Consider the following 22,998-nt stretch of genomic DNA (forward strand, 5'->3'; position numbering starts at 1 on the left):
AGGTTTATATACTAGGAAAATTCTTATCCAAAAATGTCACATGTACATAAATATTCAAAGTGTAATTTTTCATAATACCCCAAAACTAGACATAACCTAAATATACATTAATAGAATGATCAATATGTTGTATTGAATATTTTATAATATGGAAAATTAACAAAATACAGCTAGACACATCACTATGAAAGAACCATACAATGTTAAGAGAAATAAATAAATGTATACACACACACACACAATGTGATTCCATTTTTCAAGTATAAATACAAAGTTAAATATTGTTCAGAGATATAAATGTAGGTGATAAAGTTATAAAGAAAAGCAAGGAAGTAAACAATTCAGCAAAGTGTATCTTTGGGAGAAGGAAGGAAATATGATAGAGGAAGGCACATAAGTTAGCTAAGCTGTTACATACATGTTTTATTTTTTACTCTTTAAATTATAAATTTGAGTTTTCATGTGCTCTTCTGTATATATGCTACATTTCACAACTTTTAAAAATGAATTAATAGCAATAATATGTGTAAAGGCCCTAAACAGCACCTGGCATGGGAAATCCATTTGATGGGAATCCATTTCCATTTTCCTCTGCTTATGACCTCAGTGTAGGTGATAATCAAATTCAAGCTCCAGATTTCTACTGCCAGCACTATTCTCACCTAAGAATCCTGACTATCCTCGCGCCCCTACTGCTTCTCCTTATAACCTTTACCCCTTCCTCTAGATCAGTGATGGCGAACCTATGACGCGTGTCAGCACTGACACACGTAGCCATTTCTGATGACACGCGGCCGCTCAGTGGCCGCATGCCGAGGATGAAACATTTGCTGCTCCTGAGGATAAAACATTTGCAAAATAATGTTTTTTCCTCAAAGTGACACACTACCCGAGTTATGCTCAGTTTTTTGGCGAAGTTTGACACACCAAGCTCAAAAGGTTGCCCATCACTGCTCTAGATTCTAGAAGGGAAGTGACATTAGCACCAACAGCAAGGAGTTGTGATCCTGCTAAACTCTATTTCTGTCACCCTTGCTGATATCTGGATAGTATGTTCCTGAAAGACAGGGACAAGCTTTTTCATCTTCGGGGTTCCTCACAGTGCCTGATACAAGTCCTCGGTAACTATTTAAACAGGTAAATAATAGAGCTATATTACTAGTGAAAAATAAGATCAAAGTTTAAAATCAGGCTGGTGCTTACTCATGTTCCCCAGGTCCCTTCACAGTTTTAAAGAAGCCTCTCTTGACTGCTCAAGAACACCAGAAAGACACCTCCAAAACTGCTTTAAAATCTTTGTCCACGCCCTAACCAGTTTGGCTCAGTGGATAGAGCGTTGGACTGCAGACTCAAGGGTCCCAGGTTCGATTCCGGTCAAGGGCATGTACCTTGGTTGCGGGCACATCCCCAGTAGGGGGTGTGCAGGAGGCAGCTGATTGATGTTTCTAACTCTCTATCCCTCTCCCTTCCTCTCTGTAAAAAAAAATCAATAAAATATATATATTTTTTCTTTTCTTTTCTTTTTTTAAATTTCTTTATTGATTAAGGTGTCACATATTTGTCCTCATCCCCCCATTCCCATCCCACACCCCTCCCCACGGATGCCCCAACACCCTGTTGAACTTAACCATTGGTTAGGCTCATATGCATGCACACAAGTCCTTTGGTTGATCTCTCCCCCCTCCTCCCACCCTCCCCTATCCTCCCTCTGAGGCCCGATAGTCCGATCCCTGCCTCCTTGTTTCTGGTTCTGTTCTTGTTCATCAGTCTATGTTGTTCATCATTTCCCCTAGATGAGCGAGATCAAGTGTCACTAGAGATATACTTATAAGAACTGAATGTGAAACGAGCAATAATAGTTATGCTGACAGGCAAATGAATCAGTCTGTAGTGAGTTTCTTTCAGGACCAACAGTTCTTTTGAGACCCAATTTCAATGTCCACCAGTTCCTTATGTGTACATGTCAGCACTGACCCCTCAGTTCTGGATGGTGGACAAATGGTGGTAACGGAGGTCCAACTCCCTCTGGTTTGGTCTCGGCCGGTCCCAGGGGCACAGCTTCACCCGGACTCAGGGGCACGTGGCCTCACCCAGACCCAGGGGGCGCGTGGCCTCACCCGGGCCCGGGACCCAGCCTCACCTGGATCCAGGGGCACACGGCCTCACCCGGACCCGGGATCCAGCTTCACCCATACCCAGGGGCGCGAGGCCTCACCCGGACCCAGGGGCGCATGGCCTCTCCCAGACCCAGGGGCGCATGGCCTCACCCGGACCTGGGACCAGCCTCACCCGGATCCAGGGGCACACGGCCTCACCCGTACCCGGGATCTAGCTTCACCTGAACCCAGGGGCGCGTGGCCTCACCCAGACCCGGGACCCAGCCTCACCCGAATCCAGGGGCACAGGGCCTCGCCCGGAACCAGGATTCAGCTTCACCCGGACCCAGGGGCGCATGGCCTCACCCGGGCCCGGAACCCAGCCTCACCCGGATCCAGGGGCACACGGCCTCACCCGGACCCGGGATCCAGCTTCACCCGGACCCAGAGGCGCGTGGCCTCCCCCGGACCCAGGGGCGCGTGGCCTCCCCCGGACCCAGGGGTGCGTGGCCTCTCCCAGACCCAGGGGCGCGTGGCCTCACCCGGACCAAGGGGCGTGTGGCCTCTCCCAGACCCAGGGGCGCGTGGCCTCACCCGGACCTAGGTGCGCGCGGCCTCACCCGGACCCGGGACCCAGCCTCACCCGGATCCAGGGACACATGGCCTCATCTGGACCCGGGATCCAGCTTCACCCAGACCCAGGGGCGCATGGCCTCACCCAGACCCAGCGGCGCGTGGCCTCTCCAAAACCCAGGGGCGCGTGGCCTCAACCGGACCTAGGTGTATATATATATTTTTTAAATAAAATAAAAAATCTTTGTCCACAAAAAAGGTGGATTTGAACTCATGGCTATGTGTAGAAAGTTTCTGAGATTCACTAATAATTCTTAATATTTTGAGTAAAAATCTAGATGCTTTTTCAAAGTAACATAAATGTTTTCCTATTTAAATTTTAAGTATTTATCCCATATAATAAAGAGGTAATATGCAAATTAACCCTCATGCCATCACAAGATGGCTGCACCCACAGTGGAGGCGGGGTTCCTGTAACACAAGATGGCTGCACCCACAGCGGAGGCGGGGTTCCCATAATGAGCGATCAGCAGGGACCTGAAGCTGCGTGGCTCTGGGCCAGGCTGGGGGACCTGAGGCTGTGCCCTCCCGCCAAGCTGGGCTTGATGGGGGACCTCAGGCCGCACCTCCCCGGCACCGGCCTGGACTAGGGAACCTCAGGCCGCACTCCCCACCCCGGCACCCAGCCAGGGGACCTCAGACTGCCCCCCCCACCCCCCGGCAGGGCTTGACAGGGGACCTCAGGCTGTACCTCCCAGCCTGGCGGGGCTTGACAGGGGACCTCAAGGCTCACCCCCCACCCCGGCCCGGACCGGGGGACCTCAGGCTGTGCCCCCTGCCCCGGGGCCAGGCCAGGGGACCTGAGGCTGCGCCCCCCGCCCAGCTGGGCTTGACAGGGGTGGGGCTGGCCGGGGCTGGATCTCATCCAATGGAGGTGGGGCTGGCCGGGTCTGGGTCTCACACAATTTCGAGGCGTGCACAGGGATGGGTGGGGACTTGACTCTCGGTCCCACAGCACACCCTAGACTCTGACAGGAGGAAGGTTTTCATATACATTTTACTAATTTTCTTTCATCTCTGACACTTCTATTATAGAGAAAGGGCAAATAGCAATATTAAAATATTTCCTCTAATTAATTCCCTTTTAATGTGCATGAATTTCGTGCACCGGGCCACTAGTAAATGTTATAAAATCAAATGTAAGATATACTCTGCATTATGCATAAAGCTAGTTAATCCTCCACCTAAATAAAACAACAATATTTAATAACGTATGTGACTATTCAGCATGCTCTTATATTGGAAAACTGTATTGAGATCAACAAGGCAGTCATTTATGTTGTCCTTTATATACTACTTCCTCTGTCATGTGACAGTCAAAGGCTAAGTGAGATGCTTGCAGCAAAGAAAACAATTTTGAAAGGTCATGCTACACAGACAGTCAGAATTTCTTTCACAATATCCTTACTGTGTATGACAGAATATATGACAATCTGACCACAGTTATTTTCTGAGTAAAGCAAAAAGCATGTTATTTATCAAAGGACCAGAAACAGTAGGCACTTAACAATATAATCTTTATGAACATTTTTTCTAACTGCATAAACATCCAATGCAATTAAAGAAAAAGAACCCTGGGGCAAAGAAAGAACTGAGGAGGAAGAACTGCTAAAAATTGCAAGGCAAGTATAAATCACTCCGTTTATTCATACTGTTCATATAACATGATAAAAGCTTCTAAAGCGAACTTTTTCAAATTAAAACACCACTTACCAAGGGGAAACATAATTTTACAATATGATTTACTTCAAATTTTCCAAATCTTAATGACAATTGCAACAAGGTGCAAAGTTTCAAAAACCTCTCTGCAGGGGCTGTAATCCTACCAACATTTTTACCCTTAATAACTTTTATTGGTCTATTATCCAACTGAACAAGGAATGTCTTCCCCACCTGTTACATAAATAATGTGTCAATCAACAGGAAGATAAAATTCCTCCAACTACTTTTAAATTTCCAATCTCAGAGATTAACATATATACTCTTTGAGGAAGAAAAAAAATCATTCTAGCTCATTTAATCCTTTTTTCCAATCCTGAGCAATCAATTATTCTACGTAGAAACCAAAACATGCAGTTTTCTCCTGAGACTATTGAAAGTACTTAGTATATTTTAGTATATTTACACTTCACAGCCAAGTTACACAGACATAGTAACCACAAATTCCTGGCAATGCATTCTTTTAAAGGCCCCAGAATTTTAATTCCTGTGAGGATTTCTCACTAAAATTTAACTAGAAGACAACTTCCTAAACTAGTTCTAACTTCATAGTAGAGTATGAGGATTCGTGTTACTTCCAAAACTACTAGAAAACAATATATGATAAACATTCTTTTAAGGAAATATATTGAAAACATTCTACTGCCTAAAAGCAAAGATACACTGTAAACCAAATTCAGGCAAAGGCAACCCTGTGTATTACTGCTGGGAATGTAAAATAATGCAACTGATGTGTAAAAGAGTACAGTGGTTTCTCAAAAATTTAAACATAGAATTACCATATGATCCAGTAATTCCACTTCTGGCTATACACCCGAAAGAACTAAAACCAGGGACTCAAATAGATATTTATACATCCACATACATGGCAGTATTATTAACAATAGCCAAAAGGTGAAAAATAACCCTTATGTCCATTGATGGATGAACAAATCAACAAAATGTGGCTTATATACACAATGGAGTATGATCCACTTTTAAAAAGACCATTGTGACACATGCTGCAACATGGATGAACCTTGAGGACATTAAGCTGTGAAATAAACCAGCCACAAAAAGATAAATATTGTATGATTCTATTTACATGAAATATCTAGTATAGGCAAATTCAGAGAGACAGAAAGTAGATTACTAGATATCTGGAACTAGAGGTGAGAGAGCAATCTCCATGTCCTTGTTTAATAGGTACAGTTTCAGTTTGGGCTGATGAAAAAGTTCTGGAGATAAGAGAGTGGTCACGGTTGCACAACATTCTGAATGTATTTAATACCAGTGAATTGTACTCTTAAAAATTGTTAAAACGGTCATCAGAGCTAAATGGCTCAGTTGGCTGGAGTATCATCCCATACACCAAAAGGTTGTGGGTTCAATCCCAAGTCAAGGTGCATACAGGAGACAACCAATCAATGTTTCTCTCCCAGGATACCAACCCACCACTGATTATAAACCTAATAGATAACCTCAAGCCTCAGCTTATTTAAAAAGCAGGATACGAACTATAGTTTTCTTTCTCTTTGCCTAAAAATTCCTTGATTCACCCTCTCTTCCATTTGTCTGCTTTCTAAGCAGAAAGGTTGTACTTTTTGGTAAAAGTTAAGCCCTTTGCCAGTGTCCTTGATCTCAAAACATCTTACCTCCTCTGGGCAATTAATCACTCTAATTTTGAAGCTACTCTACATGTTTAAACTATCTAATGGATCATTCCTTTTTACAAAATATTGTATACCAAGTGCTAATGCTAAAAATATCTTTTCCTATGTGGCTAACTCCTCAAAATGATCACTGTCTCACATCCTGCACAAACTCCTTGAAACACATTCTATTTTATTCTTCTAGCTGTATATTTTGTAAAACCATTTACTTAAACTCTTACAGTTCATCCTGGTCTACTCAATCTGTTCTCCGTTCAATAATCTCTTAATAACTAAATTCAATGGCCCCTTCTAGGGTAATAAAATCCTTAATCTTTCTACAGTATCTCTTTCCTCTGAAGAGACCCTCCTTAAAACACCTTATTGTGCTTGAGAGAAAAACACTGCAGGATTATGGTTTCCTTCATGCCTTTCTTATTTTTCCTTTACTGATTCTTTTTAACAACAGCCATTCATTATAACAGGCACTTCCTAAAATTCAGTGCTTTACCTTTTTTTCTCTGCTCTCTGCTAAGATACTGGAAATATCTATTTTCAGAGCTTAAACGCTATGTGAATTTCTCCTAATTCTGTATCTTCATGGCCTAAATTATTTTTCCTAAATTTCAATCTCATATATCCACATTTAAGGAGATAATTCTCAAAGTTCTACCTGTACCCCCAAAATACAAATATGTCTAACAGAATTCATTATGTTACAGTCCTACCCTCTGAACCTCTAATACCAATCTTTCCTCACAGTTTCCTTACTTTTCTTTTTCTGTTCATGGTACCATCATACTTCTAACCACTGAAACTCAAATCTTGGATTCATTTATATGACTTCTTTCTTTCATATTCCCTGCCAAATCTACCTATGAAATCTACCTACCCTGCAAAATGAATTCACAGATCAATAACTTTCACTCCTACTACTCATTCAGGTGGTCATTATTTCACTTCTTCAGCATTTATCAATGCTGTACTTAACCAATTAATTTCATAACTATTTGTTAAACTCCTAACTTGCCTGCTAGACTAAAAGCTCAGACTAGCAGGCAAGATAACAACTTCAGGCAGGGAATGTCCATCCTTGTTAATAGTATAACGAGGGTATTATCAGTATAACCACGTCATTTATCATCCAAATCAGTAGACTTGAGAGTAAAAAAGGGCATTAAAAATAGCTGGGTAATTACACAGTATTATGTGTCAATTATATTTCAAAGTTGGAAAAAATAGTTGGGCATTAGTTGATCTATAAGAGCCTTAAACCAGGATATATATGGTCACACTAACTGTAATTCTAGTGCTTAAATGATTGCTGCATCCTAAGTACATACTACATGATGGTTTAGTAAATGAATTAAGAGATGAAATATTCACTTTATCATCTCCTTATTCTTTACTCCATTGCAAGCTTACTTACAGCCACAAACACTGTCCTGAAATGGGCCTGCTAGAGCCAGCAATGACCTTCTAACTGCCAAATTCAAAAAAGTTTCTTTAGTTTTCAATTAACCTCTCTAAAAAGTTTTCAACACTTCTGGCCCCTCCTCTCTCTTTCATTAAGCTCTGTTAACTCTGTGGTAAACTAATCCTAAACATACCCCTGTCTTAAAACAAGACCTAGTATCCCCCAGCTCCCACCCAAATAAACTAGAAGATTTAGAATCTAACCAATATTCACAGTTTCCTTCTATATTTTACTTCTGGAAAAATAATGTAAGTAATCAAAGATACAAAATTGAACACTTACCTCGAAATGGTAGCCCCCATTTCAGTCTTTTAGGAAAACAGATGGCATTATTTATTTTTTTAAAGTGAAGTTTTCATAGAAGACTTTTATCAGATTGGAAGATACACTACAAAAAAAAGTAAGGATAAAAGGTATTAACATTAAATGTGCTAAATTAAAACTAAAATAAATTCTATTACTTTTATGACATTTAATTGCTCAGAACTATATTCTCCTATCTAATAAAGGGGTAATATGCAAATTAACCATCACTCCGTCACAAAGATGGCAGCGCTCAGCCCCATCGGAGTCCCCCAGTCCCGGGGGGCCGGCTGCTGAGAGTGGGCAACGTGAGTGGCCTGGTGGAATGCTTCGTCGCAATGGCGACAAGGCAAGTGTTCAGCGCCCGGCCGCGGATGGGCCTCTGGGCAGCGGGCATGGAGCAGCCAGGCCCCGCAGAGAGCTACTGACGCACGAATTCATGCGCAGAGCTTCTAGTTTTTTAATAAGGGGGAAATATAAAACACACATGAACCACAACATTAAAATTATAGAATGTTAGAACTGGGAGGGGCTTAAGTGGACATCCTATGCAACTAAATGCTCTCCTCTGTCTTTAAATCTCCTATATAAGGCTAATATGCAAATAGACCGAACGACAGACGGTCGCTATGATGCGCACTGACCACCAGGGGGCAGATGCTCAATGCAGGAGCTGCCTCCTGGTGGTCAATGTGCTCCCACAGGGGGAGCACCGCTCAGCCAGAAGTTGGGCTCACGCCTGGGGAGTACAGTGGGGGTAGCGGGAGCCTCTCCCACCGTCACGGCAGCGCTAAGGACTCCTCGGGGGATGTCTGACTGCCGGCTTATGCCCACTCCCTGCGGGGAATGGGCCCAGGTTGCCAGTCAGACATCCTTAGCGCTGCCAGACATCCTTAGTGCTGCCCCAGAGGTGAGAGAGGCTCCCGCCACCACCGCTGCACTCGCCAGCCATGAGCCCGGCTCAGAGCTTCTTGCTGAGGAGCACTCCCGCTGTGGGAGCGCACTGACCACCAAGGGGCAGCCCCTGCATTGAGCGTCTGCCCCCTTGTGGTCAGTGCGCGCCACAGCAACCAGTTGTTCCGTCAATTTGCATATTAGCCTTTTATCATATAGGGTGTGTGTGTGTGTGTGTGTGTGTGTGTGTATGTGTGTGTCTGTGTGTAATGATTTCAGAGAGGAAGGGAGATTGAGAGAGGATAGAAACATCAATAATGTGAGAGAATTGTTGATTGGCCACCTCCTGCATGCCCCCTACTGGGGATCGAGCCTGCAACTTGGGCATGTGCCCTGACCAGAAATCGAACCGTGACCTCCTAGTTCATAGGTTGATTCTCAACTACTGAATCACACCGGCTGGGCTGCTTTTTCATTTTAATTTTTATTGAATTTATGGGAGTGACACTGTTTAATAAAATTATATAGGTTTCAAGTGTACAATTCTATAATACATGTTCTGTATATTACATTGTGTTCACCACCCAAAGTTATTATTACTTTTTGAAAAATAACTGTCACATATGCATATATTTCTAAATTATATTTTATTTGCTTGTGTCCCCTGCTTCCTTTTCAGCTTGATAAATTGGTGTGCTATATGAATTCTCCAAAGACTTGAATTTTTTTCCACTCAATTTTTTTCTAAGTTTTATTCATATTACATTTTCATTGCTCTATAGTATTTTATTATATAAATATGCCACAATGTATTTAACCATCCTGTTGAAAGACATTTGGATGGTTTATAGTGTTTTGCTTTTATCAACATTATTATACAAACAAGAATTTCTTTAGGGTATGCTTTAAACATAGACATGAAATTGGAGGGTTATAAAACATGCAAATTCCCAACTTCACTAAATGCCAAATTATCTTCCAATTGTATCACTTTACCAATTCACCAGCAGTGTATGAATCGATAACATATCCTCTCCAAATACTTGGTAAAGCTCAATTTCTTAACTGGTAGCATTATAGAACATATAAAATGGTATCGCACTATGATTTCAGCTATATTTGCTTGATTAAGTTGAAGACCTTTGCACATATTTGTTGATTATCTATGTTCCTTTCCGCATTCGTTTGGTCACAAATTTTAGGCATTATTATTGAGATGTTGTTTTCTTATTTTAGGAGGCTTTATATATTCAGGATGAGTACTGACTAAATAACTTGCAGAGCCCAAAGTAAAACAAACTAAAAATTTTAAGAGAGTGACAGCATAGCATTAAAATAACATGGGGTTCTGTGTGACTGCACAGATTGCACATCTATAAGACAGCCCTGTTCAGGACCCTAATTCTCTATTATATATAGTATTTTCTTTCCCAAGTTTGTGGTTTATCTTTTCATTGCATTTATGGAGTCCTTAGATGAACATTCATTTTAATGTGATAAAAAATATCATTTTTTTTTATTTGACTCTTCTGTCTTGTTGAGATCTTACAGTCTTCATAAAATTTTATAGCTTTGCCTTCCAATTTGAGCTCTAAACCATGGGTGTTTCCCAAGGATCGAGTTCACAGCCTTCTCCTCTCAGCTGTTATGTTCCATTCTCCACTGATGACATGCTATAGGATTTAGTAACCTTGATGATAGCATCCTAATCAATATCATTTAATTCATTTCTGGGCAAGCTCACTCAACTTGGATTAGAGTTTGTACTACACACCAAGTTTGGAATAATTTACATTTGTCAGTAGTACTCCATGTCAGGAATTTTACGAAAGAAGTTCAAGCATTTGGTTAGAACTGTTTACATTTAAAAGAAGGGAGCGAACACTGAAAAATCTTCAAGTTTCATGAAAATTGGTAGAAATCAAAAAAGAGAGCATAATTGTTGCTATTAAGGTTGAAAATCTTTTTCATATTGTATCTTCAAAAGAAAATTCAGCTAGGAAGCAAGTAATTTAATTCTAGTCTTGGTTTCTTTGTTTTTGAAATAGGATCAATAATACTCTTTTTAAAGTGAGAGAAATGTTATAAAGTAAATTTTAGAATGACGTCAAAACTATATCAAACTGTTTAGATTTCTTGGAAGTAAGGAAATCAGTAAACTCAGTAGGGGAGGCTATGTGTGTGGGGGCAGGGATATATGGGAACTCTGTACTTCCTGCTTAATTTTGCTGTGAACCTAAAACTGCTCTCTAAAAAATAATGTCTATTCAAAAGGGAGGAAAAAAAAGATTTGACACAATATCAGCTAATACTGAATGTAAATATATTGCTTACTGTTCTTAGACAGTCCACAAAATTACTCTGATTCATCACAGAATTAAAAAAATAATTTATTCTTAAAGTTCCTAATAATTCTTTAGGTATAAACAATGTTATCAATGACCTTACATATGAAGATCCACTCACACAACTTCATTGTGGCGGGGGGGGGGGGGGGGGGGGGGGGGAGGGAGGGACGGACAATATACTAGGTGGAAAAAGTTCTAGACAAACAATAAATATCCAATATCATAGGGGAAAATGGGTAATCTCATTAGTACTTCAGAAAATAAATATTAAAATCACAATAATACCACTGTGTACCCACCAAAATAGGTAAAAATTAAAGAAACTAGCAATACCCAGGCTTGCTGAAGATGTGCAGCAATGGAAATTCACATGCCTTATGACAGGAATTCCACATTAGATATAATATTTTTATATTAGTTTCATGTGTACAGCACAGTGGTTAGAAATTTATATAATTTAGGAAGTAATTGCCCCAGTAAGTCCAGTGCCTACCTGGTACCAGACTGAGTTATTACAATACTAGAGGCCTGGTGCACAAAATCGTGCATGGGTGGGGTCTGGCTGGCCCACCCCGATCGGGTTGATAGGGCCGGGCCAGCCAGGGAGAGAAGACGCAGGAGGTTGGCCAGCTGGCCCTGCCCCCAACTGGGGGGGAGGAATTGGGAGAAGGGGCCAGTCGGGGGGGGGGGGGAGCTGGCCCGCCCCCTGGTTGAACTCCCAGTCAAGGGGACAATTTGCATATTAGCCTTTTATTATATAGGATTATTGACTATATTCCCTATGCTGTACTTTATAGCCTTGAGACTATTTTGCAACTACAAATAGTACTTACTTCCTTCACCTTTTTTACCCAGTGCCCCACCCTCCTCCTCTCAGCAACCATCAGTTTATTCTCTGCATCTACGAGTTTTCTCTATTTTGTTTGTTCATTTCTTTATCCAATTGTCCACTGATGGACACTTAGGTTCCATATCTTGGCTATCCTATCTAATAAAAGAATAATATGCAAGTTGACCATCACTCCAACACACAAGATGGCTGCCCCCATGTAGTCAAAGATGGCTGCCCCCAAATGGACCCAAGATGGCCACCACAAGATGGCCAGCAGGGGAGGGCAGTTAGGGTTGAACAGGCCTGCAGGGGAGGGCAGTTAGGGGCAAACAGGCTGGCAAGGGAGCAGTTAGGCATCAATCAGGCTGGCAGGGGAGTGGTTAGGGTATGATCAGGCTGGCAGGCAGAAGCAGTTAGGGACAATCAGGAAGGCAGGCAAGTGAGCAATTGGGAACCAGCAGTGGTAGGATCAGGCCTAAATGGGCAGTCGGACATCCCTCAAGGGGTCCCAGACTGGAGAGGGTGCAGGCTGGGCTGAAGGCTTCTAGTTGTAAATAATGCTGCAATGAACATAGGGATGCATCTATCTTTCAAATTAGTGTTTTGGGTTTCTTTGGACAAATACCCAGAAGAATTGCTGGGTCATAAAGTAGTTCTATTTATAACTTTTTAAGGAACCTCCATAACTACTGTTTTCCATAGTAGTTACACCAATGTACAATCTCATCAACAGTTCATGAGGGTTCCTTTACTCCACATCCTCATAAACACTTAATGTTTGTTAAATGTGTACACATTTCAACAAAAAATATTTTCTAGAGGTTCACAGCAGTATTATTCAGTATAGCCAAAAACTAAACCCAAAACAGAATGGATAAATTATGATATATTATCATAATGAAATACTATACTGCAAGGAAAATGAATTAAGTACCTTAGAGCATTATAAAAATGAATTGATACATAAAATATGCAAGATGTTAAGCAAAAATAATAAAAGTATGGGATAGTTGCTATAATGTACTTTGGGGGGGGGGGTTTGGGGTTTGTGTTTTTTTGTTAATTTTCACCCGAGGATATCTTTTCCATTGATTTTTAGAGAGAATGGAAGGGAAGGAGGAAGGAAGGGCAAGAGAAAGAAAGAGAAATATCGATGTGAGAGAGACACATCAATTGGTTGCCTCCAGCACTTGCCCCAACAGGCCTGAATAGAACCTGCAACCCAGTTATGTGTGCACAGGCCAACGCTCTCCACCTAGCTATAATGTACTTTTGGCAGAGGGATGAAGATGTAAAGAAATAAAAATATATATTAATATTTGCTTATATGTATAAAAGGCATTGAAAGATTACAAAAGAAACTCGTAATACTAGTTTCCTGGGCAGAGTAAGATGTTAGAGATTTGGGACAAATATGATATGGATAGTTGGGGACAAGGGTGGGAGACTGTTTACCTTTTTACATCTTTTATTTTTGAACCATAGGAATCCATTATATAATACAAATGTAAATAATCCAGAAAAAGGATTTAAATACCATAGACATATTTTAAAAACAATTTAGATATGAACATCTGCATTATAAAAAGGTATTTCAGCAACAAAAGTAATTTCCAAATGCCTCAAACACACACAAATAATGGGAACCACTCTTACACACCATGAGAATGAGATTATAGCTTTGTCCACCTTAAAGCTTCATGGAGAAACTCACAACTATGCATAACAGGTAAATCTCATAAGCATATTGCTGAACAAAAGATATCAGGAACAAAGATACCCCTATGGTATGATTCCATGATATGTTCCAAAAAGTGGGCAAAGCTGGAATGAGGTGCTGGGCTCAAATGGAGGCTGAGCATGTGAATCCAGCTCTGAAGCATTCTGCATGGGGAGATGGGAGATAAAGGAGAATCTTCCCCATGAGCTCAGGAGCCCAGGCTTCAGGAACGGTGAAGGACCAGGAAGCAGACAGCTGGGGCGGCCCAAGGCACAGGCTGGACCACCCAGGTGGAAACTGGCACCTGGCACCAGCTAGTTCTGCTGTCCTGGGGAGCCCCACCCCCTCTTCTCTTCCCCATCTGCAGGCTTCCACAGAGTGTTCTCTTTCTCCTTTGTGGGGTCCCTAGCTTCAGACACCATGGGGTGGGACCTTCTGCTCTTGTCACCCCATCTTCCTGTCTGCATCTCCATTCATTGTCTGGACAATCTAGACAGATTATACCTGGAGCTAATGGTGCATGTGAGGGGCCAGCCAAGGGCTGGTCCAGTCCCAGCACCAGCCCAGGGAACAGAATGTGTGAGTTCTAGAAACAGATTCCTGCTCTCCTTCTTGTGATGTGCCAGGCACTTTTCAAGCCCTGGGGAGACTTGGTGACCAAGAAAAACATAGACCCTGCCTGCACAGAACTGACAGGCCACTGGGGAGGTAGTAATAGCAGAGGTCAAAGATGAGTTGATCAGACAGGGACATCAAGCTAAGGAGATGATGAAGCCCCGAGGAGGACAGCATACTGGGCTCCTGCCCCTGAAATGGAAGCATATTCTGTGCAAGTGCTTTCCTTCTCCGGGGCATGGGGTAGAAGAAAAATAAAAGGGCAAAACTCATCTGTAGAGTTAACTATCAGAGCATGATTACCTTTGGGAAAGAAGCAAGCAGTGATGGGGTAGAGAGTGGGGGAATAACATATATGGAGAGTTTCTGGACTCCTAGCAAGGTTTTCTTCTGGGTGGTGGTTAAATGGGTCTGATTACTTTGTGACAAGTCATGATGTTATACACTTAATGATTTTTTGCCTTTCACTACATGTATTATACTCCACTGAAAAAAAAAAGTTAAAAAGAGAAAACAAACAAAACACAGTGGACCAGTTTCACATCTACCAGACTGATCAAAAGGACTCAGAATCACTCAGCCAGTGTGGCTCAGTGGTTGAGCGTCAACTCATGAACCAAGAAGTCACTGGGCCCTAACCAGTTTGGCTCAATGGATAGAGTGTCGGCCTGCGGACTAAAGGGTCCCAGGTTCGATTCTGGTCAAGGGCATGTATCTTGGTTGCGGGCACATTCCCATTAGGGGGTGTGCAGGAGGCAGCTGATCGATGTTTCTCTCTCATCAATGTTTCTAACTCTCCATCCCTTTCCCTTCCTCTCTGTAAAAAATCAATTAAAAAAAATTTTTTAAAAGTCACTGGTTCGATTTCCAGTCAAGGTAAAAGCCTGGGTTGTGGGCTCAATCCCTAGTAGGGGGCGTACAGGAGGCAGTCGATCAATGATGTTTCTCTCTCATCAATGTTTCTATCTCGCTATCCCTGACCCTTTCTCTAAAATCAGTAAAAAGCTTTTTTTTTGAAGGGACTCAGTATCAACTGCATGTGAGAATGTGGAACAACAAAAACATTTTACTTTCCTGGTGGAGTATAAATAGGTATAACCTCTTAGGAAAAGATTATGGTATTATCTAACATACTACATCAATTTAAGTTGGGAGTTTTTTCCACATTTTAACACCCCTGATATTAAATTGCATCTTACAGTCACTATCAGTCAGATAGCATGTATGATCTAAAGGTCACTGCCTACACATGTGACCTTGATTCTTTTTCCTGATGGCCTAATAAGACAGCTACAACTCATTAATATTTCAGTACACAAACCATGCAAGGACCATTTGAGGTAAGAATAAATATCCTGGCTGTGATCTGAAATCTCTGTTGACATTTTCTGGTAAAAATCATCAAAACCCCCAGAATGAGTGTCGAGGTTTATGAAAATCCATGTCACTATGCCCTTACTTAAGATTTATATACTCTGCTGTATATGTTATTAGGAAAACAAAGGAATGTAAATAAAGATAACAGCCTGACCAGCGTGGCTCAGTGGTTGAGCGTTGACCTATGAACCAGGAGGTCACGGTTCAGTTCCCAGTCAGGGCACATACCCAGGTTTCAGGCTCAATCCCCAGTAGGAGGCATGCAGGAGGCAGCAGGTCATTCATTCTCATCATTGATGTTTCTCTCTCTCCCTCTCCCTTCCTCTCTGAAATCAACCACTGAACCACGCCAGCTAACTAGCAAATTGCCTTTGCATATGGTAGGTAATAAAAATGTTCACTAAATGATTTTTTAAAACTACGCTTGCAAACAAATGGTTGTTAAGTGTGGCCTAAATCCCACATATGTTCTGTTTATCCTGAAAGACATTTTACTTCGTTCAGCCCTTTTTGAAAGAAACAGCACCTCAATAACACTTTTCCTTAATGAAATATATTAATAAACATCTTCAATGTAAAGTTTTCATACATATAAAACAACTGAAAATATTAAGAACACACCTCAGTATTGCATAAAACTATGTAAAAAGTATGTATGTCTATTAAGAGATAATAAAGGGCGGGGGAAGCTGATGTTAAAGTGCTAAATTTTTATGACCTTTTGTTCATTTTTTCTGTTTTAAAGAAACTGAGATATAATGATAAAAAATAAACATATGTAACATCTTCTAAGAAGGTAGACAAGGTTACAAGGGCCAGGCATTTTTCCACATAGTGTCTCAAATGCTAATTTTTATGGACTTTGCCATATGGGCTGTCCCAAGTGGCCTGAGAAAGAGGAAGCAGAGAAGAGAATAAGTAACTATTCACATACACCCAAGAATTGTATGACAGGTACTTATTTTTTATATATATATTTTTTATTGATTTCAGAGAGGAAGGGAGAGGGACAGAGAGATAGAAACATCGATGAGAGAGAACCATTGATAGGCTGCCTCCCGCAAACCCCCTACGAGGGATCGAGCCTGCAACCCAGGCATGTGCCCTTGACTAAAATCGAACCCGCAACTCTTCAGTCTGACACTCCATCCACTGAGCCAAACTGGCTAGGGCGGTACTTATTTTTTTAACAATTTTTTAAAAATATATTGATTTGATTTTAGACAGAGAGTAAGGGACACTCAGGGAGGAACTAATTTGTCTGGAATCAGGGCAAGAGCTGGAGGGGCAGCTTTCTCACAGACAGAGGTGCTGGCAGAGGCCAGTGTTCCTGTGTTGAGTCCTCCCTGCCACAGAGCTGACAGGCTGCGCCATATCTCAATCTCCATCTACCTTTCTCACACTTTTGGCCCATCCTGGTGATTTCCTGAGACCTGCCCCTCCCTATTTGCAGGCTCATCCAAGTCATTTCCAGTGGTTTTTCCATACAACTGACCTCTCTTACCTCATGCTTTGGATTTTCCTAAAAGCTCTCAAACAAGCAGCAGCTGGCATCAGTGTGCCCCGTACCACTCAATAAGTGGCCCCAAGCCTGAAATAGTGGCAGCCTGCCCTGGTTCACAGCTTGGCCTCTCTTGGGCACCTCCAAGCTCAACACAAGTAGCAGCCATCTGCAGATTGCTTTGTAGCTCATGCTGGATGGCACCAGGCAGAGCATAGGCAAAGGCTGACTTTGCACCTCCCCCCCAGAACTAGTGCACCCGGTGGTCAACTTCCACCACAGAGGATTACAACCCTACCACCTTCCTGAGTGACACACTCAAGGGGCGGACTCAGTGAGTATCAAAGCCACAGTGAAGCAAGTCCTGCTCCATAGGGTCAGTTCCTGCACAGCAAATCTTCAGCTGTAGTAGCAGCTGATCCTCACAACCGATTGGCCTGGGGGGTCAATCCCTCCTAGTGACACTAACATAAATCAAGGCTCAACTACAATAGGATAGTGCACACAGCTCACACAGGGATGTACCTGGACTGCCCAGTTTGGGTGATGGGAGAGCCTATAGGACACCTATTACACAAGGCCACTCTACCTCGTTCGGGAGACATAGCAGACCTACCTAATACATAGAAACAAACACAGGAAAGCAGCCAAAAGGAGACAAAGAAACATGTCACAAATGAAAGAAGAGGAGAAATAACCAGAAAAATAAGTAAATAAAATGGAAGCAAGAAAACTACCAGATACAGAGTTCAAAAGAATAGTTTATAAGGATGTTCAAGGAACTTAATGACACTTAAGGAACTTAAGAATTTCAAGGACTTTAGTGAGAATATCAACAACATAAAAAAAGGACCAGTAAAAAATGAAGCATACACTAACTAAAATAAAGAATAATTTACAGCCCTAACTGGTTTGGCTCAGTGGATGGAGCGTCGGCCTGCGTACTCAAGGGTCCCAGGTTCGATTCCGGTCAAGGGCATGTATCTTGGTTGCGGGCACATCCCCAGTGGGGGGTGTGCAGGAGGCAGCTGATTGATGTTTCTCTCTCACTGATGTTTCTAACTCTCTATCCCTCTCCCTTCCTCTCTGTGAAAAATCAATAAAATATATTTTTTTAAAAAGAATAATTTACAGATCAACAGTAGAGTAGAGGATGCTGAAAATCAAATCAAGAATTTGGAATATAAGAAGCAAAAGAACACCCAATTAGAATAGCAAAAAGAAAAAAGAATTAAGGAAATATGAAGATGGCCCTAACCAGTTTGGCTGAGTGGATAGAGTGCCAACCTGCAGACTGAAGGGTCCCGGGTTAAGGGCACATACCCGGGTTGAGGGCTCAATCCCCAGTAGGGGGCATGCAGGAAGCAGCCGATCAATGATTCTCTCTTTCCCTCTTCCTCTCTGAAATCAATAAAAAAATATATTTTTTTAAAATATGAAGATAGTGTAAGGAGCCTCTGGAACAACTTCAAGCGTACCAACATTCACATCATGGGGATGCTGGGAGAAGAGAGGAAGCAAATCAAAAACCTATTTGAAAAAATAATGACAGAAAATTTTCCTTACTGGTGAAAGAAACAGACATTCAAGTCCAGGAAGCACAGAGAGTTCCAAACAAGGTGAACCCAAAGAGGCCCACACCAAGACACATCATAAATAAAATGCCAAAGGTTATGGACAAAGAGAGAATCTTAAAAGCAGCGAGAGAGAAGCAGTTTGTCACCTACAAGGAAGCCCCCATACGACTGTCAGCTGATTTTTCAACAGAAACTTTGCAGGCCAGAAGGGAGGGGCAAGAAATATTCAAAGTGATGAAAAGCAAAGACCTACAACCAAGATGACTCTATCCATCAAAGCTGTCATTTAGAATTGAAGGTCAGATAAAGAGCTTCCCAGACAAGGAAAAGCTAAAGGAGTTCATCACCACCAAACCAGTATTACATGAAATTTTAAAGGGTCTTCTTGAAAAAGGAGAAGAAAGAGAAGAAGAAATAAAAGATAAAATATATATGGACAATAAAATGGCAATAAATGCATATCCATCAACAACTGAATCTAAAAATCAAAATAAATAATCAAGAAATCTAATGAATAAAATAAATTGATGAATAAAATAAAACCAGAGGCATGAAAATATGGAACAGACTGAAGAATCTCAGAGGTAAGGGTGGAGAGGGGGTGGGAAGAGATTAACCAAAGAATTTATATGCAAAGAAGCATTACCTATGGATACAGACAATATGGTAATGAAGGCCTGGGGCAGAGTGGCGGAGGACAATGGGAGGACAATGGGGGATATCTGTAATACTCTCAACAACAAAGTTTTGAAAAAAATAAAGAATTCATACTGATATCTCAGATTCCAATCCAAAATCAGTCATATTTATAATTAGCTTTACCACAATGATAAACTCTTATTTCAATATATTAAAAACCTTAATCCTAAAATTCACATAAAGTAGTTATAAAATTCCTAAATCAATCCAGTATGAAAAACAATCTACAGGCAGTCCTCAGGTTACATCAGACTCAACGAATGTCGTTCCGTGGTTACGTCACCATCTCCCATCCTATATAATAAAAGCCTAATAGCTAAGTGTTTGACAGTTCATTTGACCAGTCGACCAGTCGCTATGATGTGCACTGACCACCAGGGGGCAGATGCTCCGACCAGTAGGTTAGCTTGCTGCTGGGTTCTGGCCGATCAGGACTGAGCTAGAAGGACCAGACATGCCCTGGAGCCCTCCCGCGGTCCCTCCCTGGCCCTGATCGTGCATCCATGCAAGGGACCCCACCAGTGCACAAATCTGTGCACCGGGCCTCTAGTTTATATGTATATATAAAAAAATGGTCCATCATTTCAACATATGTACATATGTGCTTTATGGTTTTTATTGTTTATTTACCACAAGTAAAGGTCAGGAATTGTTATCTTTCTTTTAATTTTTTTTTTTACTGTTTCACTTCATTACTGCTATGTGCTCCATGTGAATGACGTAGGTGCTTATGTAGGTGGGTTCCAACTTACAGCGAAAATCGCGTTATGTGGCACCATAGGAACGGATCTCCGACGTAACCTGAGGACCTACTGTACTAGAGTACAGTTATTTGTTCTGTGGACCCTGAGAAAAATGATACCTCCCAAGAAGGGCTCACTGCCTCTACTCTAGCCTCTCTATTGTGCCAGAGCAACCAGAATGTACCTTGTAAAGCAAAAAACAGACCACTCCAATACCTTGTTTAAAACTTTCCAAAAGCTTTCCAGTGTAACCAGACCTGATTTGCAACTAGGACCTATAATAAAGCATCCTATATGATTTGGTATCTGTCTACCTATGACCTCATCTTCCACTCTCTTCCTCATTCACTACTCTCTAGCCATACTGGTTTTGCTATCCCTTTGTCACATATTTTGCTCCTACCTGAGGGCTTTTGTACTTGCTGTTCTTGCAGCTTGGAATGTTCTGCCCCAGGTCATCCACCACCTTCTAACATTCAAGTCTCAACTCAAAAGTTACCTCTTTTAAGAGGATTTTGGTGTATCATCACAATTAAGATAGTAACCTGGTACTTTCAACAATATAAAGTTTAAAAGTTAAGTAAATTTTCAAAATAAAATTAAAATATCTTTAAAGATAGTAGCCTGGGTCATTCTTGTGAACAAAAAAAGGGTTCTACAGAAAGTAACCTCGCAGAGTGACCTAATCATAAATTCCTAACTGGGCAGGTCATGGTGGATAGTCAAATGCCAGGCACATAGCTTCTTTTTTTTAAAATACGGTTTGTTTGTTTTTTATTGATTTCATAGAGAAGGAAGAGGGAGAGATAGAAAGAAACCATCAATGATGAGAATCACTGACTGACTGTCCCCTACATGCCCCCACCGGGAATCAAGCCTGCAACCCGGGCATGTTGTCCTGACCTGGAATCAAACGACGACTTCCTGGTTCATGGGTAGTCGCTCAACCACTGAGCCACATCAGCGTGGGCCATATAACTTCTTTAGTAAAAGGTTTATCTTTGCTTTAAGCAAGCCTTGTCCATTGTTTCTGGGCATCTAGCTAAAAGGGTGGGGAACCTTTTTTCTGCCAAGGGCCATTTGGCTATTTATAATATCATTCACTTAATATAATTCACTTAATATAAATTTATGTTGCTTTGAAAAAAAGCTTCTAGATTTATTGAATTTCGAGTCCAGCCTGCGGTTGCCTTGGCAGAGCCAGACCAAATGATTTTGCAGGACTTATACAGCCCACAGGCCAGCCATAACCCACCCCTCATATCTTTGAAATGCCTTTCAGACCCCATAGGAGCCACCCTGAAGAGAGCATATAATCTTGTTAACTATCTTGTAATCCAATCTCCACCTTGCTTTCTCCCACTTTCATGTAATCTTCCTTCCTTCCCTCCTTAATTTCAAATGCCTAAAAAAACCTGCAAACGGACATTCCAAGAAGCAGTTTTCTCTGTCTGTTGAGATCTTTCTTACTTCTTGGAGTATCCTCAGTCTGGCTCAAAGAAATTTTTGTAAAAATTCTCTACAGGCTTGGAAGTTCTTACGTCAACATTCTCCATCACTTTATCACCTTCATAAAACTTATCAGTACTTACAATTCTCATTTATTATTTACATGTTTGTTTTTCCACTGGCAAAAAAAGGAAACTCTTGAGGATAGCTTTTAATCCACAGACCTTTATCTTTTTCAATACCTTTTTTATAAGTCTAAAAATATCTATCTATCTATATATATAAAAGGCTAAGTGTCCGTCCTTCCCTCCGACCAGTAGCTATGATGCGCACTGACCACCAGGGGGCAAATGCTCAATGCAGGAGCTGCCATGATGCGCACTGGCCATTTAAAAATAAACAGCACCACAGAACTGGCACCGACAAACCAACACTCAGCTTCCCCCAAGTGGGACACAGGCCCTGCCACCACCCCGAAGCGATGCCCCACCAAATCGCATAGCCGATGCTGCCGAGACCCCATGGCACAAAATGTGGCCCACAGCCCAGCCCAGCCCAGAAACGGTGGCTGTGGGCGCAGGTAATGACATAACGTAGCAACCCCAGGCTTCCTCTCCCTAGCAACTAGCCTCCTTGGAGTTTCTTCAGTCCAGGAACACGACTTGCTTTATAGCCAGGTGCAAACATTTTACAATTCAACCAAATGTTTGTGAAACATTTTCCCGTGCCTCATTTCATTTGATCCTCACAGAAGTCCTAGAGTAGGTAGATAGGAGACTCGGTAGAATCCTATTTTCTTTTCATTAGCCAGAAAACAGAGATTTAGAAATTTAGAAACTTGACCCCACTGAAAAGAAGAAATGGTGGACCTGGAAAATGATTTCAATTTTCTCACTGCACAGAATACAGTCAAACACTGCTACAGTTAAATATTTTACCCTTTGTTCTCCCTGCATGACCTACAATAATCTGCTTTGTGCTGATATTTACTGCTGTGTTGCTGACAATTACCTGAAAGAGAAGTTGGGGTGCTTCACTGGGCTGGAAAAAGTTGAGCTAAATCAGAAAGCAGGTCTAATTAAGCAATGTTATCTATATATATAAAAGGCTAAGTTGACTTGCACATGTGCAATACATATAAAGCTCTCACTGGCGCCATTTGCACACGTGTTTCGATCTGTCGTTGTCGAGGATCGTGAATTTGGTTGCACTTCTATTATAGAGAAAGGGTGAATAGCAATATTAAAATATTCCTTCTAATTAATTTTCTTTCAATGTTCATGAATCTGTGCACCGGGACACTAGTTTCAAATAATTCTCCATGGAATTGCCTATTCTGGACATTTTATATAAATGGAATCATATAATACATCATCTTTTGTGA

The 22,998-nt window shown here is 41.6% G+C and overlaps 1 protein-coding gene and 1 pseudogene across 4 annotated transcripts in view; both read right to left on the minus strand.

The window, feature by feature from the left end:
- PIK3CB (phosphatidylinositol-4,5-bisphosphate 3-kinase catalytic subunit beta) overlaps positions 1-22,998 on the minus strand; it is a 139,671-nt gene that overhangs the window by 95,541 nt on the left and 21,132 nt on the right. For 3 of the 4 annotated variants that reach the window (XM_054708180.1, XM_054708179.1, XM_054708177.1), the window contains exon 2: positions 7,839-7,944. The exons of the other annotated variant lie outside the window; for it this stretch is intronic. The gene's annotated coding sequence lies outside the window, so the exon portion shown is untranslated. The remainder of the gene's footprint in view (positions 1-7,838; positions 7,945-22,998) is intronic. 4 annotated transcript variants of the gene reach the window in all.
- LOC103299692 (peroxiredoxin-6-like) overlaps positions 1-22,998 on the minus strand; it is a 47,244-nt pseudogene that overhangs the window by 9,193 nt on the left and 15,053 nt on the right.

This window comes from Eptesicus fuscus, chromosome 18, assembly GCF_027574615.1.
Source record: "Eptesicus fuscus isolate TK198812 chromosome 18, DD_ASM_mEF_20220401, whole genome shotgun sequence".
In the NCBI taxonomy this organism is placed as follows: Eukaryota; Metazoa; Chordata; class Mammalia; order Chiroptera; family Vespertilionidae; genus Eptesicus; species Eptesicus fuscus.